Raw genomic sequence first — 27079 nt, 5'->3', positions numbered from 1 at the left:
TCATGATATGAAAGCGCTCTCAGGTAAGTGCTATACAAATGTCAAGTTGTATCATTATTACCTTTACCATCTTTATTATTTATGCCAAGACATCATTATTTTGCATTCTCACTACTGTATCTACAACTTGTTCCTCCACCTTTTTTTTTTTTGTTTTTAAGATTCTATTTATTTATAGACACAGAGAAAGAGAGGCAGAGACATAGACAGAGGGAGAAGCAGGCTCCATGCAGGAAGCCCGACGTGGGACTTGATCCCGGGTCTCCAGGATCACACCCTGGGCTGCAGGCGGCGCCAAACCACTGTGCCACCGGGGCTGCCCTTTTTTGTTGTTGTTGTTGTTCCTCCAGCTTTTATCTTACCTGGTCTTCTACAGATTTTTTTTAGAGCATAAATATTGGCACATAAATATTGATAATAAAAGGCAAAGTTGAATATCTTTCTATTAACCATCTATGATCACAATTGTGTTGAAACAAAAGAAAAAACTCCAAGGATATGAAAGACTTGTTTCTTGATCTTAGTAAGCTTACAACATAGAGTGACAAGCCACACAATGAGCAAGTGGGACATCTATAAGATGTACAGGTGACTAGAGTTCACACAGAGGACCAAGTCCGAGTTAGCCGAGTAGAAGTGACCATGGAAGGTTTTTGCAAAAGGGAAAAGAAAGAGATGGCAAGTCTGGGGGGGAATAAAGAAAGACATTCTATCCAACTCACCAACGCCATTAAAGCATTTTCTATAGCTTTTTACATCTCCTAGGGACTACTCGGTTTTTGATGTCTCGCTTATTTCTGTTCTGACTATATTATCAAAGGCTGCTTTGGAACTTGAGAAAGTGCTAATCTGTCTTACTTTACACAATTTTTTGTTATTTTTTTCTTATTTCCGTGATCTTGCATATTGCTTTTGTGCAACCACAGCCTGCTCCTCTAGTTCTTTCAAGTTTCTCAGATCTTCTTAGGTATGTATTTTTAGCAGGGCATGTGAAAGGTAACACTTTTCACAAAGCAGTTCTGCAGCATCTGCTGTGTGAGGTACGAGTGAACACAGCAGCCTGGAGACTCTATTGCAGCACTCACCCAATGTTCTCCATTGTCCCTCAGGCCACTTAGTCCTCTCCGCATAAAAGATCAGGTTACAAAACAGCCTCCTCCACACTGAAATGGGGACGCCAAAGCAAAATGATCTAAATGCGGTCTGAATCTGCTAGACGGTTCACCCACTTCAAAGGACTCCAAGCCTGGGACATAATCATTTCCACCATCTATTTCAACAGGCTACACCTTCTTTTTCAAAGATGTTTGACATTAAAGTTGATACAGAGACTCTTACTTGAAAATTAAAATTCATCATGGTGAGAAAAAGGGGGAGACATTTTTAAGTGAGAAGCCAGACTCCCGATACCACAAGTTTCTAATTGTGTTCTTAATACAGATAGGATTGGAAACATAGGCTACAAACAAGAGAGTCTCCCGTCCTGAAACCTGCCCTCCCCACAGGTCAAAGCACAAAATGAGTCACCTGTCTGCTTGCAGGGAACAGGCGTTTTGTTCTGAAACAAAGGAAGCAATGTCAAATTCCAAGGTCTAAATGAATTCTTATCAATCTTACATTCACACAAAGGTGTGCTTCACTGATCATCCCTGAAAGCTAACATTTCTTGTGGAGGGGCTATTTGAGAACTAGAAGGAGCAAGGGTGAGGAAACACCACAAGATGGAACAGCAAGGGGAGAAGAAGACAGTGGGGGGAAAAGATATAAACTCTTCTACATGATTTCCCAAGGCCAGTCATGGCAAAGGCCACTTATGGCATTAGCCTTGCACACACAGGGCGCTCTCCCTCTGCCCTTCTGGCACATCGAGGGATCCTGTACCATCTGCATGTTTGTTTCTGATTGGCTAAGTTTAATAATAACGTCCAGCTTTCACCCATGTGACTTTGGGTTTTAAGAAAAATCACATCAGGGTAGAGTATATGTCCCACCAAGTGTCCCTTTCTCTACCCAGCTCTGTCTTTTGAATGAAGAATGAAGAGCTCCAGGAAGCATATCAAGGTACATTTTTCTCCACAAGGAGACACCGAGCTGAATATAAGCCATGGATATTTGCAGACTGCAAGTCAGTGAAACATCAGCCTGCTTCTTTTCATTAAAAGTTTGATTTATCAGGCAAATTTTCAAGGCTCATTGCTGATGGATCTCCCCCGGAGCCAACTTAAAAGCCAGACCTTTGATTTATGGAAATAAAATACACATAGTACACTACTTCAGTTCTGAGTATCTACTTTGAATTCCAATTTACAGGTAAAAAATGCTCATCCTGTAATTGATGCCTTAATTTTTGACTCAGAGTCCCATGATTTGGCCCTTAGCTCCTTCCTCAAATTGTCATTTTAATTCAGTTCTGCATCCACACATACATACATTAATCAAGTTCTACCATCTTATATATGTACCTCTTTGCTGGTTAGCAGGCTTAGGGACAGATTACAAGTCAGCCTGTTCCACTCAGAATGAGCCCAGCAGCAAATGGAGAGCCAACTCAAGTTGTCTCTTCCTCATGGAGGTTTTCAAGAATGGCTGCTGGCCTGCTGCTACCAGATGGGTAAGGGCATTGCCCTCCTATGCATATGGTGAGGCCCAGGTGTCAAACTCTACAAGGTCGCTAATGTATGCCCAGACTGGCCAACATGCAGTCAGCACTCCTGGAAGGCCTGTTAACACAGGGTGGATGAGAAAGGACGTGGTTCCTAATCTGAACGAACAGAACATGTATACACACACACATGCACCCATAGTCATATACATATGTGCACACACATACATACCTGCTCCTGACAGAGGGGCAACACTCATGAAGTCCCCAAAATAATAACATTTAAAATTAACCAAAAGTACGACCAAGGCTCTAAGGTTTGGAAGGAGTTATTTTGCAAATGCTCCTTCTACCTTCCAAAATAAAACACCAGGATAAAGAAATGAGAAAAGGGGGATTTGGATTTGGGGTGAACATCTGAAACTGAGTAACTGAAGAGTACAATTCATATCTCCAACAGATAAGATAAAAAGACTTATGCTATTAAAGAAAAGCAGACAGAATTTAAATTTTTTTTTTTTTAAAAGTAGGGGCAGCCCGGGTGGCTCAGAGATTTAGCGCCTTCCTTTGGCCCAGGGCCTGATCCTGGAGACCTGGGATCAAGTCCCACATCAGGCTCCCTGTGTGGAGCCTGTTTCTCCCTCTGCCTGTGTCTCTGTGTGTGTCTTTCTGTGTGTCTCTCATGAATGGATAAATAAAAATCTTTTTTAAAAAATAATAAATAAATAAAATTTTTAAAAAGGATGTGGGATATGAGGGACGCCTGGGTGGCTCAGCAGTTGAGTGTCTGCCTTTGGCTCAGGGCATGATCTCAGAGTGCCCAGATCAAGTCCCACATCAGGCTCCCTGCAGGAAGCCTACTTCCCCCTCTGCCTATGTCTCTGGCTCTCTCATTCTGTGTCTCTCATGAATAAATAAAATCTTTTTTTTTTTTTAAAGGGGCCATGAGTCAAAGAACAAAAAGGGGAAGGAGGAGAGAGGCAAGAGTTAGAAAGGGGGCTGAATGCAAAGGTTGAAGCTGAGAAGACACAATGAGGAGAAAAGGGACTACCACTAAACAAATGTGAGCAGAGTTTCCATTTTAACTTTCAGCCAACATAAGTTATGAGAGATTTTGAAATGTGGAAACTAGACAAAGAACAAGACTTCCCTTAGGTAAATGATAGTTCAACTGGGATAAAATGTTATTTAACATTTTTTTTCTCCTATAAAACATATGTAATCACCTAAAGAATCTGAGAGGAAAAAAGACTAAACCATGAAAAGAAATACCTCAGTTCCGTTACCAGGAGATAACCTCTGTTAACGTATATTCCCTGGACACATGCATCCAGATCGTGATTACACTACATATGCCATGATTTTTTTTCACGTAGTGTCTTGTAATAAACATTTTTTTCATTATTAAATCATCTTTTAATGCAACTTTTAGACATTTTAGAATCATGAACTCCTTTAAGAATCATATGAAATCCATGACACTCTTTCTATATCAATGCTCAAAAAGAACAAAATAGGCCTCTTGGAGCTCATCCTAGAACTATCTCAAACTGACTTCTAAACATCAGACATAAGTGGAATTTCTGGAATATGAACTGATTTGTAAGCCTAGACCTTGGTAATTAGTTTAATCACATAGCACATACATGGTTTAGCGAGAAAGGATTTATTTCAGTCATGGCCTTTAGTTTCTGGTTCTAGCTCTACATCTAGACATGCCTCATAAGCTGGGTCTTTGGGTTGCTTTCCACCTTTGGTTTGCTTTCCCCAAATTCCTGGGGCTCTAACATAACATCGACCTTCACAGATATGTTATAGTTATCTGCTCTGTGGATGTTCCCTGGTTTTCTGTACCTAGGCTGAGTTCCTTGGTGTTCAGGGACAGGCAGGACCTTATCTGACTCTAGTTTATAGCTGCTCCAGGAATACAAATTAATGTCAATACTGCTGATTATACATATCTCACTGCTTTCCATGGTAGGTGTCTAAATCTACTGCACCTTACTTGATATATTGACCAGTAAAAACTGCTAAAACAATCAACCAAAATAATAAATAATAGAATCTTTCAGAATTAAATAAAAATAGTTCCATTTTGTTTGAGTTGGCTATAATTCTACATAATGTCTAGACATGCATTTTCATTGCCCATCTCTTCCACTTAAAATGTGTATACAGTGGATTTTCACAATTCATATTAATTCTGTTTTTTTTTTTAATTGAGTGACAGAGAGCAAAGGGAGCAGCAGAGGGAAAGAGAGAGAGAATCCTCAAACCAATTTCTCGCTGAGCAAATAGCCTTATGGAGCTCAATCCCAAGACCCTAAGGTCATGACCTGAGCCAAAAATCACACTCCCAACTTCTGTATTTTATGTAGCATATTTTTGTAAAAGAAAAAATATTTCAAAGGTAAGAGCTTAGTTCACATTACAAGCATGGCATTAATGCTGAAGGAAGATAATATTGCAGCCAAAATACTATTATAGGTGAATAAATCAGTCATAAATCAAATATACAATTAAAGGCCCAATGTGTCCAGCAGGAAGGTACCACATTAAGCTATTTTTCCAACAACTGATATCCAAAAAATGAAAACATGCAAGAAACACAGCTAACCAACAACCATGTAAAAATAAAACTGTAAATGATAAGGAAAGCTAATATAAGGCATAATCTATTACACTGACTTTATAAACAAAAAAGATATGAAGTAGTATTATGTGTTTTTCAGAAAGTGAATTGCTCCAAGATGGTCAAAGCCGTTTAAGGTCAAGACACATGCCTGCATATTGTGGCATTATCTTTGCACACTTTGACATATTTCACCTAACCCAGGTTTACATGTTTTATGCTCCCTCTCTCCCTTTGAAAGTCATAAAAACATTTCCTAGAATGTCTCAGTAATCCAGAACTGTCCTTTAGTTTCTTCCCTAAGCAAAGAACTTTTTATGTTAAGGAAAAACTTGATGTGCAGGTGAAAACAATGTTCAACGGAGTATCTGAAAGCTTTCAATGCCATAAATACAGAACTGTGAATTCCAAAGTACACTTATTCATCCTTTGAGTTATATATTTCCACACCTACTATATTTCCACCTAGCCAGATAAGACTTAGAAGATCTTAAAGGACAATGGAAACAGAAAATGATGGGATATCTTCAAAATGCTGAATGATAATAATTACCAACCTAGAATTCTATACTTAGTGAAAATATCTTTCAGGAACAAAGACAAAATAAAGACACTTTCTGAAAAATGAAAACAGAGAGACTCTTTAGCAGCAGACATGTACTCCGGGAAAACACTAAAGATACTCTTCAGGCAGAAAGAAAAAGAAAGAAAAATGCCACAAGTATAAAACTGAGATACAGAAAAAAATAAAGATTCAAAAAAAGGAGCTAAATGTGTATCTTTCAGAAGTACCCAGAAAATGGCAAAGTATTAATTTAATCTTAGGCTTTAATGAGTCAATGATGCATGTAACAACTTCTGTTAATCTCTTAGAAACATAGAAAAGGATGTATAACTACAAAGCCCATCGGTAGGGAAAAGTACATGATAAGAATAATTTTCTTAAACCTTAATCCAAAAGTGAAAGAAGAGAAATGGGGGAAAACATGAAACTGGGAGCAAAAACATGACATATTTAAAAGCAAATTTATATCAATGATTATAAGAGATAAAATATTGCAATTAAGGGCAAAAAATTGCTGGGCTGGATTAAACATAAAAGGCATGTGCTTATAAGAAACATTCCTAAAACATAAGGATTTCAAGAGATTGAAGATGAAGACTGGGAAAAAGTCACTATACAAACAGCATCCCCAAACACAGCTGAGGCCATCATATTCATACCAGACAAGGTAGATTTCAAGACAAAAAGCATCAGCTGAGATAAAGAGGAATATTTCACATTGAAAAGGGGCTCAGTTTGCTGGGAAGATAACAACTCTAAAAGTATATGTTCCTAATGGCATAGACTCAAGATATTTAACTTAAAAATGGACAGAATTAGAAAGAAGAGTGATAAATTCACAAATCATATTGGAACATTTAACATTTCTTGTAACAGACATAATACACAGAAAAAACAATCAGTAACTACAGAGGAAATATAAACAATATTCAAAAACTTTATTAGCACAAATAAAACAGCCCTTATAACAGCAATATATATATATTTTCTAAGTGACCATAGTAGAATTAAGCTAGAAATGAGTAAGTAGAAAATCCCCATAGGTTTGGAAATTAAGTGATACATTTGTAAATAACACATGGATCAAAGACAAATCCTCAATAAAAATTCAAAAATATTTTTAACTAAGTAAAAATTAAAGTCCTGCAAAGGATATTTTGTGTGATATAGCCAAATCTGATCTGTGAGGAATGTTTATAGTAAATAAATGTATATACTGAGAAAAAAAGGCTGAAAATCAATTATGTTAGGATCTAGCTCAAGAAATTATGTAAGAACAGCAAATTAAAACCAAAGAAAAGAGAAGAAAAAGAAAAAGTAAGAATAGAAACTAATGGAAAATTTTTAAAACTACAACAGAAAATATCCACAAATATAACAGATGATTCTTTGAAAAGTCTAGTAAATTTGATAAACCCTGGTGAAACTGACCAAGAAAGAAATAAGATTAGAAAAGTCACAAAAATATGCACTATCTACCCCTCAATTCATATTATGATGCTAGCATTACCTTGATACCAAAACCTGACAAAGTTACTTTAAAAAAAGAAAATTCAGGTCAGACTCTCTCATGTGATGAATGCAAAAATTTTAAAGAAATTATTAACAATTGTTAACTATAATGTAATATATCATAGCTAATAACATTCAGTTAATGTTAATATAATAACATTCAGTTTATTCCAAGAGGTCAAGGTTGGTTTAATAATTATTAACAATAATGTAATATATCATAGCTATAACATTCAGTTAATGTTAATGTAATAACATTCAGTTTATTCCAAGAGGTCAAGGTTGGTTTAACATTCAAATTATCAATTCAGTAAAGTCAACCAGATTAGCAGTGAAAGAGAAACCTCTATCACCATGATTCAGAAAAAGCATTTGATAAAACTTAATATCTATTTATCTCACAGAGAATATTCACACAAACAAATTTTCAAACATAACATCATTTTATACTGTAATGTTGAAAACTTTTCCTTAGAGATCTGGAAAGAGAAAGGATATTGGCCATCATCATTTCTATTCAACACTGTACTGTAAGGCCTAGGCAAATTAGTAAGACAAAGGAAAAAGCCAAAGAAACAAAGGTCAGAGGACTGGAAAAAAGTAAAATTATCAGTATTTTTAGATAATGTGATTGTGTTATTCAAAAGAATCTATAAAGTATTTGAATTCATCAGAGTTGAGCAAGATAGAAAAATCAAATGTGTATCTGATACCAGCAAGAGACTGAAATTTACAAAATCATATAATTTGCACCAGCAGCAAAAATATCAAATACACAGAAATATATCTAACAAGAAGACATATAAGACACTATTGTGGGAAAAAAAAAGAGACTATTGTGGGCTATTTTTCTTTGTGTCAACACTACACTGGTCTTATATATTACAAAAATCAGTATCTGAGAAGGTAAATCTTTACTCCTTCTTGTTCTTTAGAACTCTATTAGCTATTCTTACTATTTCCATATAAATTTTAGAAAGTTTGTCTCTGAAAAAAAAAAGGCAAAAACTATTGATATTTTTACTGTGATAGCATTGACTTTATGGAAGAACTGACAACATTGATATATACATATGTGTATACACACATATATATATACACACACACACACACACATATATATATATACACACATACATATGTATAGATATTTCTTCTTGAGTCAAAAAAAAGAAGAAAAAAATCCTTCAAAATCTACCCGAGATGGCTACCATCCTCTTTCATGTATGATTCTATGGACCATCTACAAGAACTCAACCAACCACCACTGGATGATACTCTAGATCAGGATTTTTTTTTAACTGCAGGTTATGTGGTTAGTAGGTTACAAACACCCTTATCTTCCATCAGATAGAAATCATCAAAGTACATCACATGCAGTAAGATGAACTTTTTTCATGAGACCTTTGCTTCGACAATATACACACATATCCACATACAAGTATCTGTACAGGTACACAGAGACCACAATTTAACAATCTGTTTCTTATTGTTGATTGCCATAAAAATATTTGAAAAATTATGCTTTGGAAACTATTTTTAATGTCCTTAATGCTCTAATACCTGGTAATCACCCTAGCATGTATTTTAGAGCCGTATCATTTTTGCTGTAGCTCAGATGTAAATGTTAGGTTTGTGAATAAGTCTGTGATAAAGGAGAATTAGCTAAGGCTGAAAACTGTAAGTCTTCCATCAGCGAGTTACAGAAGACCATGGTAACATCATTGTCATGGAGGCAACCATAGCTCAGTGTGTGTGAAGGAACGTTCAAGAACAAGTGAGCTTTAGCTCAGAAAGGGTATGGGGTGAGTGCCCATAAAGGACAGCTGTCAGCAGAGACATTTCCCCACCTCTCCTCTTGGCTCCCATCTGCTAGTCACACTCCAGGGCTATATTCTTTTTGCTTTTAGTCTTTAGTCTGCTTTAGTCTTGCAGACTTCGCCTTTGTGGCTTAATGGGCATCCAGCTGCTATGTCTGGCTCCCCATCTTTTCCCTCAAGAACCACCCTGACAGTTTCTTCTCCCAGCTCTCTGGCTCAGGACCATTGTCTCTCTTATGATCCCTCCCAGCCAACCTCAGCTGGAGTTTCTGGAAAAAATACCACAGTGATGAGAAGAAAGCAGCTTCAACCTCAATTCCTGGGCTTGTACTACCCCTAAAGGGAAGAAGCTCTCAGGTCAAACATCTCCATATGGCATAGAAATTAGTGAAAAAGATTAGATTGACAGCAACCAAAGTTATAATAATGAGTTAATATTTATTGAGCATCTGCTTTTCGCCAGGCCTTGTTTCAAGCATTTTACGTGAATTAGCTCATTTAATTTTCACAGGAACACTGAGGAAGGTGATGTTATCCCCATTTTGGAGATGAAGCAAATGACACTTAGAGTTTTTAAGTAACCAGCATAGTCTCACAGCTAAAAAGCTGCAGAGTATGGAGGGGAGAACTAAAGGCAAACTATGAAGTAATGAAGAAAGAAAAGAATATTGAGTTACTTTCTTGACAAAGTGAGGTTCTGATTTTTCAGGGTAACATGAGTTTGCCTTTGGTTACAACTAAAAGATTTCACACATACTTGGAGAGTAGACAGGTGCTTGGATTCTAACTTCCTTTATCTGTAAACTCTTATGTGGCTTTTGTAGAAACATCCAATAACAATCTCATGGAGTTTTTTTCCTTAAGAAAGATTGTTTTGTGTAGCTTCCAAACTGGAGTCCTCATCATGAAATGTTGAAAAGTTTCTAGAGACTCCCCAGGACACTAAACCAGAAAACAAGAAGTTTCAGCATCCAATGATTAAAAGCACCCTACTTATTTGAGAGAGGTGAGTCTTCAACCTTGACCTTATTTTGGAAAACTCAACAAAGAGGCTGGTTAGCAGGAGGTATTCTGAAAAATCAACAAAATAAATTTAACTCATGCCTCCAAAATCACTGGAGGGAAAGTCATCAAAACCCCAAATCCTAGTGAGTCACCCAGAAACAGATCCAACATCAAAGGACTGGGATAAATATTGAAGATTACACAGCGGTTTCTCCACCAAGCTTTTCAAGAAACTTTAAAAAAAAAAAAAAGCATTCAAAAGTGGGAAGAAAGAGGGCTGTTACTAGCTCTTACTAGCAAATCGGAGGTACTTATTAAAAAGAGAGAACTTGCAGCATGACATTTAGACATGGTTTATGTGATATGTGCTGTCCCATTAGAGCTCTGACCTAAATTTAGTAGTTTAAAAAGAGCTAAGTCGCTATTCCCACCCATTTCCAAATACCAGCTGAGAACTCATTTCTCAGACACTTTTCATCCACAAGAGAGCCCTGAGAACTTTTTAAAAATTTAAGAACAAAAAGGTCAGGAAGCTAAAATGCAGTAAGCAGCCTCTTCTCTTTCCTAAAATGGCCATGTGGTTAAAATGCATGATCATGAAGGAGTTAAAATTCTGCACTGTTTAAGAACAACCAGTTGACCTTTAAATATGCTGGTTTGAATCCAATCACCTTTCAACAAGCATGAAATCTGGCACAAAGTGTACTAACACACACCAATTATTTTCATAGTGTACATGACTGAGCTCACAGTGTCCTGTTTAAAAAAAAAAAAGAATTAATGTTCATTTTCTAAAAGTCAGACTTTTAGAGGCTGAGTGCCTCTGTTGGTAGGACTGTCCTTTGGTAACTGTCACCAAAAGTGCTTTTGGAGAAGGCCTTTCCTTGAAAAAGAAGAGTTTTTTGTTTTTTTTTTTAAATCACTTTTTCCTGTTGTTAAAATTCTGTCAAATGAAATGGTTTCCCCCCACTCTTTAACATTAAAAGTAAGAATAGCTAGGAAATAATTACTCCGTTAAGAACTTACAAGCCGGGCACCTGGGTGGCTCAGTGGTTGAGCATCTGCCTTCAGCTCAGGGAGTGATCCCCGGGTCCTGGGATTAAGTCCCACATCAGGCTCCCCAGAGGGAACCTGCTTCTCCCTCTGCTTAGGTCTCTGCCTCTCTGTCTCCTTCATGAATAAATAAATACAATTAAAAAAAAAAAAACTTCACAAGCCATCTATCCCACCTAGTGAAGGGGGAAATGCCAACCCTACTCTGGGCAAATGCATTAAAATCCAGAGATTTAAAAGCAATGGCTGAGTGTCTATGCTTCAAAATGGGTCTTTGCTTTTCCAAAGTGATTCCCCTGAGGTTCTTTTAAGGGATAATATTCCCTTGTGCCTTCGAAACAGAATTCAATGTACAGAAATTCTGTCACAGATTTTTTAAGAACATATTGACTGGCCATTTGGGTGCAAAACGTGGAGGTAGATGCTCTCTATGGAGGACTGTGCCTGGTAACCAGGGAGCCTCTGGTCAATGGTGAGACTCTGTTCTTTATCACCTCCTCTGTCCTCTATCTCCAGATGCCCTCTGGGGCTCATCCCACCCCACACCCCTCAGACAGTTTCATGGGATGTTAACCCCACACTTCAACCATATTCAAGCCGAGGTGTGTCTTCTCTTTGTTTAAGCCTTTGTTTTAGGACTGAGACTTCTGAGCTTCCTTCTCAAACCTCAACATTTTCCTCTCTCAGCATCCTACTGCAGTGAGACTTCTGCTGACCATGCCCATGTTTGTCGGCCCCTCCCTGCCACAATATTTGACTTCCCTCATCCACTCCCTGTCATCTGTGAGTCCCAAGAGAGAAGAGTCAGGATCTCATGGCAATGTGGGCAGTGGCCCCAGGCCAGTGTCCAGATCACCACCACCCACCTGGGCACTTCTGCTTCAGGGCTGAGGGTGGGACTTGACTCAGGACAAGGCACCATCTGGCTTGGATCCTACTCACACACCATGCAGACCATGTCAGGAACACATCCGCCAGCCCAAGGCCCTGCCTGGCACAGAAGGCCCCTTGGAGTTCACTGTCTATCAAGGCCAATGTGGTTACATGGGTAGTCCTGAGGACTCCTCTAGAATGAAAAGGACCCTTCCAAAGCCCTGGAAAAGCGAGATCATTACAGAGATGTGCCAGGCAAAAGGGGCAACCAAGGCTCCTACGAGCCTTGCTCAAGGCCCTTGCCCTATTTATCATTTGTCCCTAAGAAGCAAAGCTCTCTTCTCCTGCTAGCTTCTGCTGAGTGGCCACAAATTCCAATCCCATTTTGGTCGCTCCCGGACTAATTATATGTTACAGTCTCACATAACCATCAAGCCCGACTCACAACTGATTCCCCACACCCATTCGCCTCGCCAAGATTTGGGGAGCAGGGAAATGAAAGTATCTTTATGCTACTACCCTCAGCTCAACAACTAACAGAGAAACTCGGGTCACCTGAGTCTAGATGTCAATCCTCCCTTCCCTCCAGCGAGGCCCTCATCTGACTTTTGCAGTTGTTCTTCTGGCAGGCAGATGATGACTCCCCTGGTCACATTGTCCTAAAGCCTGTGACACCAAAGAGGACTCGAAGTCCCATATGATTGAAGAACCGCACGGACATAAATTTACTTAACGTTTTCTCTTTTATTAATCAGGGCACATGATTCTATGGTGGATGAGAGCTGTTTAGGATGCCCAGCCCAGCCTCCACTTCCTCTCCTTTCTGGCAGCCGCCTGCACACTCCAGTCTCCACCAGAAAAGCAGGGTGGCAATGAGAAAAAGCCAGCCTGGGAGACCTGAAGACAGAAGACTGAGGATTCAGTCTCAGCCTTGTTATTAACTGAGGGATTGTGGCCAAGTCCGTGCAATTCACTTGAACCTCAGTTTCACGTTCTGTAGAACGGGGATTACGGGGACCACCTTCCAAGATCCTAAGAAGGAAGCAACGAGACGATGAAAGGGAACATAAGGGTGGCTTAGCATTAAGCTCCTGTCTTTGGCCCAGGGTGTGATCCTGGGGTCCCAGGATCGAGTCCCGCATCGGGCTCCCTGCGTGGAGCCTGCTTCTCCCTCTACCTGTGTCTCTGCCTCTGTCTCCCATGGATAAATAAACAAAATTAAAAAAAAAAAACTAAAAAAAAAATGAAAGGGAACATAATTTTGAATTATAAACAGAGAGAGAGAATGAGAGGGGATGACGTCTACCTGCCTCACCCTTTCACACCAGCAGGTAAAAATGTTGGCGGAAAACCTAAAGGAGATAAACGAGACTGTACCCTCCTTCGGAACGTCAGGGAGGAGCTGCTGTAATGCCCAAATGTAGGGCAGAGCTCCGTGTGGGCAGCGGGTCCTGCGGCCCTGGGAGCCAGGAGCCCCACCTGAGGCTCTGCCACCGGCCGAGGGCAGCCCCAGGCCACTCCCTGAGGTGGAAGGACCACACCGCCGGAGGACAAACTTCCAGAGTGGGGTGAGACCAACACCTCGCCCCCAGGAACTTACTTTACCCCCAGGGCACATCAAGGTCAGGAGACAGCTCCAGCTTTGTGTTCCCTGCGCTGCGTGGTCCCACTTGAATGGGAAGTTCTGCTGAGGCCTGAAACAGAAATCAGGAAGTTGACAGAGCTGATTTACTGAAGTCTCAGATGCAAAGCCCTGCACTCATTATGGGGGAGAATCACAGTGAGGGAGAAATCTCCTTTTTTTGCTTTGTGCGTTTTTTTTAAGATTTATTATTTGAGAGAGAGAGAGAGAAAGAGAGAGAGCACATGAGCAGGGAGAGGTGGGGAGAGACGGAGAGACAGAGCCGACTTCCTGCTGAGCAAAGAGCCTCACATGGGACTCGATCCCAGGACCCAGGGATCATGACCTGAGCACAAATCTAGAGTCGGAAGCCTAACCGACTGAGCCACCCAGGCGCCCCAGGACCTCCTTTCTGACAGGAGATCACACACTGACAGTGTACGGAACACATCCTACTCCAGGGAAGAAAGGAACCATCCATGAGCTTCCTTCCTTAATGAAGGGGGGAAGCAGAGCTGGACTGGCAGTGAAGCAAAGTCTACCCCGGGTGTTCCACTGGAACCAACTGCCACTAAAAATTACAGCGGGTCCCACTCATGCTCAGACGCTCTGCTCTGGCTGGTTCTTCTAGAGGCATTTTTCTCGAAGGGAGCAGTTACTGAAGTGGCTCCCCTCCACATTTCCTCATTACCGATCACAGTATCAGTATTTTTGGAGGGTCCCGCACCAGACACCTGCAAGTGGGCACCCCAAGCTTCACTCCATACCCAGTCCCTTCAGTGGGCTTCCATCCTATATGGACAGGCCTGTCTCATTGCAGCAGGCACAGATCAGCTGGTTCTGTGACAGTTCCACCCAGGGGTCGCCACACCTCACCATATCCTGAGCCAGCTCTGGTCTGAGTCCTCAGCACCCCAGTCTCTGCACCCCCCCACCTGCTCGCTTTCCGAAGACGGGCAGGTGGATCTTGGCAGCATATGCCTTGCTCACTTGATGCCCCTGCTCCAAGGTCTGCTGCAGCCCCCCCAGTCCCTGGTGAGTCTGACTTCATGCCAAGGGGTTTCACCTATCCCCCCAAGCTGCTGCCGGTGGATTGCAGATTGCAGTTGAACCTACGATCACCTCCCGTGAGCTTGGCCACTAAGCTGAATCTGAGCAAACCAGGAAACCTCTCGGCACTAGTCTCTTCATCCGTGGCGTGAGGACAACATCACTGCCCTACTTACGAATGGCTGAACGAGATAACTCATCCAAAGGAGCTGGAGTGGGTTTTGATAAGAGGAATTCATGCTTACAGAGACTGCTTCCCACCTTCCAGGCTCTGTTCTGAGGGCTGCACATGGTTTAAGGCAGCTATTACTGTTCCTATCCCGCCTTTGTAGAAGAGGAAATTGAGTCAAGAGAAAGTGAAGTCACGGAAACCACATGATGAATCATAAGGACGGCCAGCCTTTGAGCTCCAGCAGCCTGGCTCCAGAGCATGGGCGCTCAACTCCCGGCTTTCTCATTAGGCTACTACTCCTCCTTCCTTCCAACTTTCATGGGCTACCACCACCCCCACATCCGTCCCAGTCTTCCCCTTGTGTCCAAGCTTTGTCCCACATTCCTGTCTCTGTTTCCAGAAATCACATCAGAAAAATGGACCACACCCCCCAAATTCCAGCTGGTCCCAAAAGAAACCTGTTATTGCCACCAACACCCAGCCGCCACTACCAAGGCCAGTTTCCCAACTTCCAGTCGTTTATCCGGGAAGCATTTACCACCCACCAGCCATGTCCGTTTCAGTGCATGAACACACATGGGCCCTGTCCTCTAGGATCTCAGTGAAATACAGACAATTTTAGTAAGCTGGGATGAGCGGGAAATGCATGTGCCTAGTAGCCTCTGGCTTGTGCATTGCCCATGTCATACACTCGGGCTACCATACTGTCCCTTCCTTTCCATCTCAGCTGCTACCCTGTGGTCCACCACTCCCTACCTGTTCCTCAACTACTGCAGTCCCTTCAAAAACCAGCCTGCCTTCTGCTGCCAAATAACCTCCACGGTCACTCTCATACTTGATGAACCAAGTGCAAAGCCCTGAGCCTGGACAGACAGCACAACCGAGGAACTTCCCTGTCTATCTTCACTCCGCTCCATTCCCGCCACAGATGTACACTTGGCTTCACATAGCACACCTCAGGGAGTCTTCCCGCAGCGCTCCGAAACTCATTCACCTACCTATTTCTACTCCCTCTGCCTCCTGCCCTCCCAATCTATGAGCTTATTTTTATCTCTGAAATTCAGATACTGCTCTCCTAGATTCAGGTCAAATCACCTCCACCACGAAGCCTTCTCTCATTCTCCCACAAGATGGGACAGTTCCCTTCTCTAGTTTGCAATCGTCATGCATTTGGGTCTCCCTTAGGGCACTTTACCTGTGCCATGCGTTAGTCACTTGTGTGTTTTTCCCTAGGGTCTCTGCATGTTACAAGAGTGCTCTGTCCTTACTGCCTTTGTTCAGTCCAGCACCTAGCAGGGTGCCTCAAGCACTGAATTCACAGGCACTGAATGAATAATGAATATGCTGTATTCTTTCTATGTGATACAGTGGGAGAAACATCGCATGAGGACCCAAAAGGAAACCTAAAGAAAAGAAAAAAGAAACCTAAGGCTTTTGTCCTTTTTATTGGACATTTATCCAAATCGTTTTTTTTATCCCTAGGCTGCATGCTAGGCACTAGAAGTACAAAAAAAAAAAAAAAAAAAAAAAGACACAAAGGCCTCCACTCAATAAACATAGGTTCTCTTTCAGAGACACTGGCACATAACACAAATACAGTATGTAATAATATACATTCAAAATAATGTGAGTTGCAAAGTTATGGCAACTTGACTACTAACTAGGCATGTGACCTCGGGCAAGTCACTTACTTGGATGAAACCAGTGTCAATAAATACAAAATGAAAAGTCAGAGGCAGTCTGTGATTTTATGATTTTAACCACTGCACGGAATGCTTTTCTAAGAGATGGTGCTTCCTAGTTCATAAGTAGCAATATATTTGCAAAAATTATTAATGCTAATTAATTCTATGAAAATCAAGTAGGCAGCAACAGCAACTGAAATTGATATTTAGACAGTGAGAAAAATAAACCGTCAGTACTTCACCAGCACAACATAAGTAAACCAGTGAAACTCGAGAGCATTAAGTTTAAGGTGGTACCCACGTCTTGGTTCCAACACCAGCAGGTGCATGAAGAGTATTATGGGATGCCTCCCCTCTGCCAAACCCCCCAAAATGGAAATCAGAACCCAAGCAATCCCTGTTTCACGATTTAAACTATTTTAAAATTAACAATCAGAACAGACATAGTATTGTCGCCTTAAAGAGAGTCAGTGGCTGCCAGATAAGCAGAACTTGTCTTGTAGTCCAATGAAAACCACTCACATCTCCTTAAAAAATGACTCAACAAAAAAAGAAGTGGTTATCATTCACATCATCATAGGAAACTGAGGACATAGAGGCAAATGTAGATGGCGCTCACTCAAGCTCTGCCCCAGGTGCAAAGAAGTCTTGATTATCAGATTTCTAGTTTAACGTCTTTGGGCCACAGCTATTCTGAAGACAGATGTGAATTCCCCCACCCCACCCCAGCATGAAACATGCGGGTCATTTAATAGACTCATCTAGCCCTGATTCTGTGCTCATCAAGCCTGGTTATTGACTGGTTTGCCATAAGGTCTGTTGGTTGAAATAGAATGTGATGATCAAGCTGATGAGTATTGTGGTTTCTGGGACAGTTGTGTTTGTCATCAGAAATAGGTCATTCTCCTTGACATGTCGGTCTCACTAGTTAAGAGGACTCCTCACCTAGGCAGTAGGTAGATAGCTTCTCAGGAAACTTAAATCAAACTGAATCAAGTTTCTGGACTTGAAAGGTTAAGGTCTTAGACCATAGAGAATTCTGCTGCAAAGACACTTTGCTGAGGCTCCAGAAAGACATCCAGATGCCCTTCTCTTAGAGGCCTACATCCCCATCACACATGCCATGCACCTTTTCTCTAATCTCTTCTACTTGGTACTTAAACTAGGTAAGTTTTTCTATTTCCTCTTGCATCATGGAGCCTAGTTGGGAACAACACTCTGCTAAGCTTGAGAGACGCTCTCCCTGGCCTCCCATACTCTCTCACCAGTATTTCACAACACAGGATCGGAAATGTGTGTGTACAAGTCAGCCCCCTCTCTGTGATGTGGGCAAGGATTTCTTGTTCATCTCTGGTACCTGGCATGTCAAAAGTAGTCAATAATGGTTGGGAATGAAGCACTCACTCAGTATCATCAGGAACTTACTGAGGATTTACACACAGAATTCAGAACTACAACGGGTATGGTTCCTTTCCTCAAGCAGATTCTATGAAAAACTTAAACTCTCAGCCATGAACCATGATTTTGGTCTTAGGCACAGGTCATTGTCTGAGAAAAACAACTCAGAGGCAGCCTAGAAGTAATTTCAAAGCAACAAATTCTCTTTCTCCCTTTCTCAAACAGTGCTACAGGGAATGTTAGTACACGGCAACAATCCCCCCTTCTGTTCAGATGGTTACTTCAGCTCACACGAGCTCTTTCGTGAGCCTCTCTTCTTCAGATTCCCTCCACCAAACACCTCTTCCAAATCTGATCCCCAAGACTCCCTTCTTCTATCCCTCCATCTGTCTCCTTGATTCTGGCTCCCAAAAGCCCAAAAGAACAAGTATGGCAAAATCAAACCTTGCTTGAAACGTGGGGAAGGAAAAGAACATGAATAAGCATTCTGGGTAGATAGTGAAAGAACACTGAATCTATCATGCATTACAAGTGGTGGCCTCTTCACAGACAGATAACTTAAAAGTACTGAAATGAACAGCAAAGGGTATGAAGAAAGGAGTTTGGATTTTTAAGCATCCACAATGTTGCAAGACTCACGACACTTAATCACAAAATATTTACTTAGCACCTAACTCTAAGAACTGTTCTGGAAAGGACGCTGTATCGAGGGACCCAAGACCACCCCTACATTTGGACATGAACTACAAGAACTCACGGAACTCAGCTTACCGTTCTTACAGCTGAAATTTTTTACAGCAACACAGTAAGGGTGCACACGCAGATCACAAGAAGAGAAGACACAGGGGGAGACAAAAGACTCCATATCCAGACTTGCCAGGAGAGGTCACAGATAAAACACATCCCCCAACAATAAATATGCAGCAACATGTGTGCAATGATTCGACCTAGGGAAGCTCCTTATAATAGACTCAGTGCCCGAGGTTTTTACAGAGGGCTGGTCATGTAGGTACTTGCTGCCTAGCACAGTAAAAAAATTCCAGACTCCCAGAGGGAAGCAGGTGTTGAAGTATATACTAGATTCTTGCACAAAACTCTAGGTACAGCGAACCATACCCATTGTTAACTGTTGACTGAGAGCACTCAGAGGACCAGGTTCCTAAATACCAGAGAGCCAATCTTGCTATCAGGCCTTTCTAAGGGCAGCAGTCTGAGGCCTGTTATGTTAACTCTTTTCTGCAGAGAAACAAAGACCAAGTTCTTGCTCTTGAGGCAAATAACATTTAGAGGAATAAGACGTATACATGCAACAGGCAAAGTGATATAGTAGACAAAGCATGCTAACACTAAAGCAACATTTCCCAAAATGTGCTTGAATTCAGTATCAGAATCCCCAGGGTGCTCATCAGCTTAGTGGCTACAACTCAAGGTGCTCTAAGCAGTGGAAGGATAGAAGGTCAGTCAAAGCCAGGGCTTCCGGTGAGATTATAGAAGACCCGCTGGATACCACAAGGAGAAATTTGAATTTGATTTCATAGCCATGGAAAACCAGTGAATTTTCTTTTTTTCTTCACCAGGTAGTAAGAACAATGATAATAACATCAAAGCAGCACTGTTTGAAGATGCATCTGACTACATTGCATAGAATACAGTAAAAGGGGCAGAGATCGTAGGCCCAGAAACCAGAACTTCCCTTTCAAAAGGAAATAAAATGATCATAACTGACACCAGGGGCCAAGAGTGAGGAGTAGACACTGACCAGGTGCTTTTCATCAATGCTCATCCCAACCTTCTGCAGTAGGTACTATTGTCTCCATTTTACAGGTAACCACACCCAATGGCACACAACGGATTCAAAATAGATAGCATGATTCCAGCACGAGGGTTCTCACTCACTATCCAACAGACCTGTGCAACACAAAGGCAGGATAACAGAAAACCAACAGGTGGTGAGCCAGTGCCTGTGGCCAGGACGAGAAAGTAATCAAGCAAATTCGTACATTTACCTTCTCCTTTCCTCCCTTGGGTGCCTTATTTTAAGATGACAGGCAGAAAGTCATTTTCCAAAACTGGTAAAAGAGAGAAGTAAAACTAGAAATCATATTTTTCTGAATGACATGAGAGGTGAAGAATCAATAGGAATCACAGCTTCTTGACCCAGTTAGATGGTAAGAAGTGCCAAGTGCTAAGTTGCATCTCGATTTAAAGACAGACATGGGCAACTGCGGCCGCCTTCTTCTTTTTTTTTTAAGATTTATTTATTTATTTATGATAGACAGAGAGAGAGAGAGAGAAATAGAGACGCAGAGACACAGGCAGAGGGAGAAGCAGGCTCCATGCCGGGAGCCCGATGCGGGACTTGATCCTGGGACTCCAGGATCGCACCCTGGGTCAAAGGCAGGCACCAAACCGCTGAGCCACCCAGGGATCCTCTGTGGCCTTCGTTTATCTTTAATATCTCAAAGAAATTTTACACTATTAAAAATGCCCCTTCCTGTTTATTTCCCTCTGACACAGTATAACCCAAACATTACTTAATAAGTGGACTACTCTCAGGCAGCCCGGGTGGCTCAGCGGTTTAGAGCCACCTTCAGCCCAAGGTGTGATTCTGGAGACCCGGGATGGAGTCCCACATCAGGCTCCCTGCAGGGAGCCTGCTTCTCCCTCTGCCTGTGTCTCTGCTTCTCTCTCTCTCTCTCTCTCTCATGAATAAATAAAATCTTTAAAAAATAATAAGTGGACTCATGATTATGATCTCAAGATTATGGTTTTTTAAGACATCTAAAATTAAAACTCCAGAATCATCACACTCTTATTGAGATATAGTTCTTGATCACTCATTTGCATAAAACGTTTTGCAGATGCTAAAGCAAGACACTGACCCCAATGGCTTTAGAGGACACAACATAGTAATTTGTTTAATCAATAAATACGATTCCTAGTTCTTCGTAAAACTCAGAATCAAGCAACAAGACATCACAAGCCAGTGTTTACAGGAAATTAATCTGTTGCCTCCATTGACATTAAGCAGGAGGCCAAAGGCCATTAGAACAAGCTGAAATTAATGTACCAAAATAACTCAGTCCAGGACACTGATCTTATCATGTTGGAAATTACTCTAAAATCTTTATTAGCTCTTAACATAACTCTCTGTGAGCTGTCCATATCTTTCACATTCAGATCCCTGTGAGCCGATTCAAACACTCCAAAGGATGGCCAAGAAATGACAAAGAGAAACAACTTAAACAAAACCTTCAAAACCTTTGACATCACCCTGATGGCCTGGGGTATGTACTCTACTGCTGGGGAAAGTCATCCAAATCAGGTAACCCACCCAGTTGTAGCCTGCTTGAAAATTCTTTTCCCCCAGGAGGTCATGGCAGCAAGAAGTTCCTCGCTTATTTATTGTTAAGTACTGCGACAAGGTATGAAAGGAGACACAACCTGCCTTCCAGAGGTCTCCTGAGAAAGACGGAGCAGACACAGCTTAGAAACAACACAAACAAGCACAGGGAAATATTCATGAATAGCAGTAAAAGCATGGAGCCTGGAAGTCAACCGTCCTCAGTTGGAAGCCTGGCTCCACCAGTCGCCATCTTAAAATCAAGTTTCATAACCTTCCCTATGCCTCAGTCTCCCCTTCTGAAAAAAAAAAAAGGGTAATACTACTACCCACCTCACAAGCTGTTGTGGAGAAAGCAGTAAGATAACGAACACAAAATGCTTAGCCCATAAGAGGAGCTCAACAAATGTGAGCTGCTGTTACCACACAAGTCTTATTTTTGTTTTTACTGCTAGGACTACTGCTCCTACCACCATGGCTACTCTCCTCTACATTTTGCCCCATACCTTAAAGATAAGGAGGCTCCCGGGCTGCACGAAGTAGTCCAGTCCAGATGGAAGCATTCATCTCAGGCAGGGAAGCTAAGAGTCTCATGGTTTGTGAGAAATGTCAAAGAAGATTTCAGATGGAGGAGAGGGCTGTAGAGGGGAGTGAGCATAGCCTGCATAAAGCAGATAAGTCTGCTTTAAATGGCTTCTTGAGCTGAGGAATGGCACATGTTCACAGGTCATATGATTTTCCAAGCTGGAAAGTAACTTAGAAATCCTTAAGTCACTCAACAGGAAAAAAAAAAAAAAAAAAAAAAGCAGCTCTTGGAAAGCCACAAAAATCTTATGCCTTCCTCTAGTGCTATTTGAAATTTTGGAATAAATTCAGTATGAAGAGGAAAAAAAAAAAAGGATGGATGCAGAGGGGTACCTTTGGGGGGGGGGAATCTGTTTCTATTTTGAGAGATACATGTTTCTTCCCTGGATCATGTGCTCACAATGTTAGCACTGAATCTGCTTGCTCACCACTAGCTTTCCTTCCTCAGTTATGGGGAAAAGCGCCCAGCCCAGGTTACTCTCAATGGCAAGCTTTTTTTTTTTTTTTTCCTGCTGCCTTATTGTCAATCGCCATGGGACTCCCCCACCCTCCCTCTGACACATCCCAGGACAAAGAGACCACAACAGTCAAGTGACTGGCTCTTAGCCACACAGCTAGTTGGCAATAAAGAGAAACAGGAATCCTTGCTGAGACAGAGGAGGGTGTGGGGGGGGAAGGTTCAGAGGAGAGGAAACAGACATGACAGCCTAGAATAACTTGCTGTGGGAAACCGAATGGCGTGGGCAGCTACGTAGATCTGAGCAAGAGGCAGACCTTGAGCAAAAGGATTTTTCAGGAAAAGCTTTTTTGCTGCCCTACAACAAGCCCAATAAATTACACATGTCAGACTGCTTCTCTTGGTACCTTCTTCTATCAGAACCCAAAGTGAAGGATCAACAGGACAGACGGAAGGTAAACTCCAGGTGTAATTTCTCTCATGTGAGGAAGTTCCAGATTTATCATTGGTGTTTAACCCATGGGAGGAAAGAAGTAGAAACGAGGTTCTTTCACAGTTTGGTTATAACAAACCTAAAGGCGCAGTGGCTAAAATGACAAACTTTTTGGGTTTAAAGAAAAAGAAAAAAGAATAAAACCAAACAAACACCAAAGTTACAAATGGAACACATAAGAGCTTGGACTCTTCTGGATGCTCCCCAAGACAAAACTCGGGTTCAGTCTCGCTTTCCTTAGTGATGTCCTCTTGCTCTGGCCACCTGAAGACACTCTGAGTTCTTGTCACCTTAGATTTTTGATTTAAGGAAGTGGTGCCAGGGGATTTTCACTGGGAGGCCTCCTGCTGGAGCCCTCTCTTCCTGCCCGGTCCAAGTGTGTGCCTGGTGACCAAGTACAGACCTATGTTTGTGATAGTTTCTCAGCAAATGTTTGATGACGACCCTGGCCTTGGCCTACAAGACTCAGCTGCCACCTGTAGCTTACGTGGCCTTCTCCCAAAGGGGCAGGATGAGAAAAGAACTTCAAAGACTACAATTCCTCCTGCATAGCCACTTCCCCTACTACTTATCAAAGGCCTTGCTGATGGGAATTCTTGTAAAGGGCAAGATACACACACCCATGTTTGAATTACCCTCTAAAACCTAACTTAAACACACTTGAAGCGTTCTTCTTGACGACCAATAAACTGGAGTGTGTTCTCAGAAGATGACTTCCCTTTGTCTTGGAGACTGGCCAGCAGACGGAGATGTGGGCAGCTCCAGAGTTTCCAGGCAGAAGGGGTTTGGGGCAGGAGTCTATCAAGAGGAACATAGGGGATTTGGCTGAAAGCTGTGTTTGCAAGACACTCACCACACGTTTATGGAACCACTACTTTTTGGGTTTTATCAAGAAAGTAGCACCAGCTTCCACTGGGTGGAGTTCATGGAGGTAATGGCTGATCTCCTCCTCCCCACCAAACAAGGCACCCCGTGGTCTCCAATTGGAGATTGAATGAAGAGTTGAAAGGCCAGAGTGTGAAAAATTTGGAAAATGATGAAACTCTACTATCAATGTGTCCACTCCAGGATGAATCTCTGAAGTCTCTCTTGAGGTGTTTGGGTCTGGGAGCTAAAGAATTCAGAGCTCTTACTGGAGCAATCCAAGCACATCGTTCCCTAGCCATCCTCAATATTTTTTACCTTATTTGTATCTTATGTTGGTTTGGGGAAAAAAAGAGTAACATCTGTGAAGAGAGAATACCATAAATGGTAGAAAATTTAAAAGTTAGACTAGAAAATACGGTGAAATCTAACACCCCTCCCACCCCTTCCAGCCACTCAACTGTTATAGTGTCTTGAATATACTTCCAAGGCTGTTCTATGCACACACAAGTATAAACGCACATGTATTTTTATGAACATTTATATAAGACACACAGAAGAGTAGTTTTCAATTTTTTTTTTTTTGTGATCCACAAAAAGCAATGAGTCTTCTCTTGTGTTCCTTCCACTGATATAACTATCTGTGCCTCAGTACCATGGTGCTTTAATCATTTTAGCTTTACAATATATGTTCATCAGAGCCTTTCCATGCTTTTCATTACTCTTTGGATTCAGGCCTCTACTTGCCCTTTTATTTTTCCATGTGAACTTCACTATCAGCTTCTCTAGACTCATGGTCCTTTCCTGCATTGTATCCTGATACCAATTGTTGTCTGTATGGATAAAGACTCTGATTTTTCTTTTTTTTTTTAAACCAAGCCACACTACACCATTCTCTTCTGATTACTGGCAGTGATCGTTCAGTGAATTCTGTTTTCTAGGTACGGTCATATTATTTGCAAATATGGTTATTTTACCTCCTTCTCTACCATTTGTACAACCCGTATTTCTTTTATCTAAAATGCCGGCAAGTACCTCAAGATTAACATTCAATAATGGGATGACAGTGACATCCTTGTCTTGATTTAACATGAATGCTTCTATTATTTGCCCGTTAAGTGTGAGCTGACTTTTGAGGTAAGATAAATATGTTATATTAAGGCAACATAAAATTAGTTCCAGTAAGATAAATATGTTATATTAAGGCAAAATAAGATTAGTTCCATCTTATGAGGTGTTTTTCCATAATCAATAATAGATTTTACTTTTACAACATTTTCAGCAACCATGGGTGTAAGTGCATGGTTTTGCTTTTGCTGTTTTAATACATTATTGTGGTGAATTGTCTTAGTAGATTTTCTAAATACTAAGCTAACCTACCTTTCCTGACATCAACGTCACTTGGTCATGTTTTATTTTTCTTTTATGGTCACTGTGGATCTTGTTTGCTAATATTTTACTGAAGATCTTTGCACTGATAGTTTGTTTACTGCAACAATAGCCAAATTATGGAAGCAATCCAAGTGTCCATCGACTGATGAACGGATAAGGATGTTGTATATATATATATACACACACACACTGGAATATTGCATAAAAAGAATGAAATCTTACCATTTTCAATGACATGGATGGAACTGAGTATACTGCTAAGCGAAATAAGTCAGAGAAAGACTGATATCACATGATATCATTCATATGTGAAATTTAAGAAACAGAATGAACAAAGGGGGAAAAAAAAAGAGACCAAAAAACAGACTCCTAACCACAGAGAACAAACTGACAGTTACCTGTCAGTAAGTAGATGGGGCAAGTAGATGGGGGCGAGGGGGGATGGGTAAAAAAGATAACATGGATTAAGAGGACACTCATTCTGATGAGCACTGAGTAATATATGGGATTGTTGATTCACTATATTGCACACTTGAAACTATAACAATGTATGCTAACCATACTGGAACCAAAATTAAAATTTTCTTTAAAAATTTCAAAAAAATGACTATAGCCAACAGTTTTAATATTTTATTCAGATGCCACTGGCAGACTTAGTTTTGCCATTATAAAAAGTCTTATAATTCATCAACCTTTGCTTTTATCTTTATTAATTTTTATTCTGTTTTCTCTAATGCACATTATTTTATAAATTCTGATATTGGATATTTAAAATTCTCTTAATTTAATTCCTAATTTTAAGTATTTAATCCTATGAATTTTCCTCTAAGCACTGCTTTACCAAGATCTCAGTCTCTAATATGTTGTTTTAATTTTTGTCATTTTCTAAAAATTCTGCAATTTCAGTTTTAAGAATTATTTAAGTAGGGTTCTCTAGTTTCCAAAAGGTAAGGTGGCTTTTTCTTCTACTTTTATTATTAATTTTTTATCTCATTGCACTGTCAGAAAATATTGCCTATTTCTACTTGGGAAGAATTTCTACTTTATAGCTTGACATCTAATTTTTATGACAGACTAATTATTTTGACTGGTAAGTCAAAGGACAAGATAGTGTTTTCTAAGTATATGGCTTCATTGTATCTATGAAAGCTATCTTACTTGTTTTGTCATTCAAGGAGTCTATATTTTTATTTGCCTTTTTTTTTATCTGTCAGTAGTTAAGACCTAGGAATTAAAATTTTCTATTATTAAAACATTTCTGTCTGTTCCTATGCTGCTTCTGACTTTGGCACTGTGGTTTCCATGACAACTTTTTAAAATCACATTAAATTACATCATGAGTTACATCTTTTACTATTATCAAGTACCCTTTTAACCTAATTTAATGCTTTTTATTCTGAATACAACTGGATAGTTACGATTGTTGCTCTCTCCCTCTCCCTCAGTCTACTGGCATTTGCTTTTTTTGTCTATGTTCTTTGGTTTGGGCAGCCCTAGAAAATACCATAGACTGAGTGACTCTAACAACAAAAATTTATTTTCTCACAGTTCTGGAGCCTATAAAATCCACAGTGAGGGTGCCAGCAGAGTCACATTCCGATAAGATCTTTCTTCTTGGCTCAGAGACCGCCACCTTTTGTGTCTTCACATGGCAAAGACAGTATTCTGGTGTCTCTTTCTCTTTTTATAAGGGCACCAGATCTATCAGATCAGGGTCCCACTCTTTTGACCTCGTTTAACCTTAATCACTTTTGTTTTAAGATTTTATTTATTTATTTCAGAAAGAGAACACAAGCAAGGGGAAAGATAGAAGGAGAGGGAGAAGTAGACTCCCCAATTTGCAGGGAGCCCAATGTGGGGCTTGAGCCCAGGACCCAGGGATCATGACATAAGCCCAAGACAGACACTCAACAAACTGAGCCACCCAGACACCCCACCTTAATCACTCTTTAAAAAC

At 40.9% G+C, this 27079-nt stretch overlaps 1 protein-coding gene across 1 annotated transcript in view; it reads right to left on the bottom strand.

The window, feature by feature from the left end:
• PDE4D (phosphodiesterase 4D) overlaps positions 1-14060 on the bottom strand; it is a 1377381-nt gene extending 1363321 nt beyond the window's left edge. Inside the window, exons 1-2 of the mRNA XM_055331396.1 lie at positions 13996-14060; positions 13663-13756 (exon numbers count right to left, since the gene is read on the bottom strand). The gene's annotated coding sequence lies outside the window, so the exon portion shown is untranslated. The remainder of the gene's footprint in view (positions 1-13662; positions 13757-13995) is intronic.
• Positions 14061-27079: the final 13019 nt, after the last annotated feature.

Source organism: Nyctereutes procyonoides, unplaced genomic scaffold (genome assembly GCF_905146905.1).
Source record: "Nyctereutes procyonoides isolate TBG_1078 unplaced genomic scaffold, NYPRO_anot_genome, whole genome shotgun sequence".
In the NCBI taxonomy this organism is placed as follows: Eukaryota; Metazoa; Chordata; class Mammalia; order Carnivora; family Canidae; genus Nyctereutes; species Nyctereutes procyonoides.
This window is presented reverse-complemented; position numbering and strand designations above follow the sequence as displayed.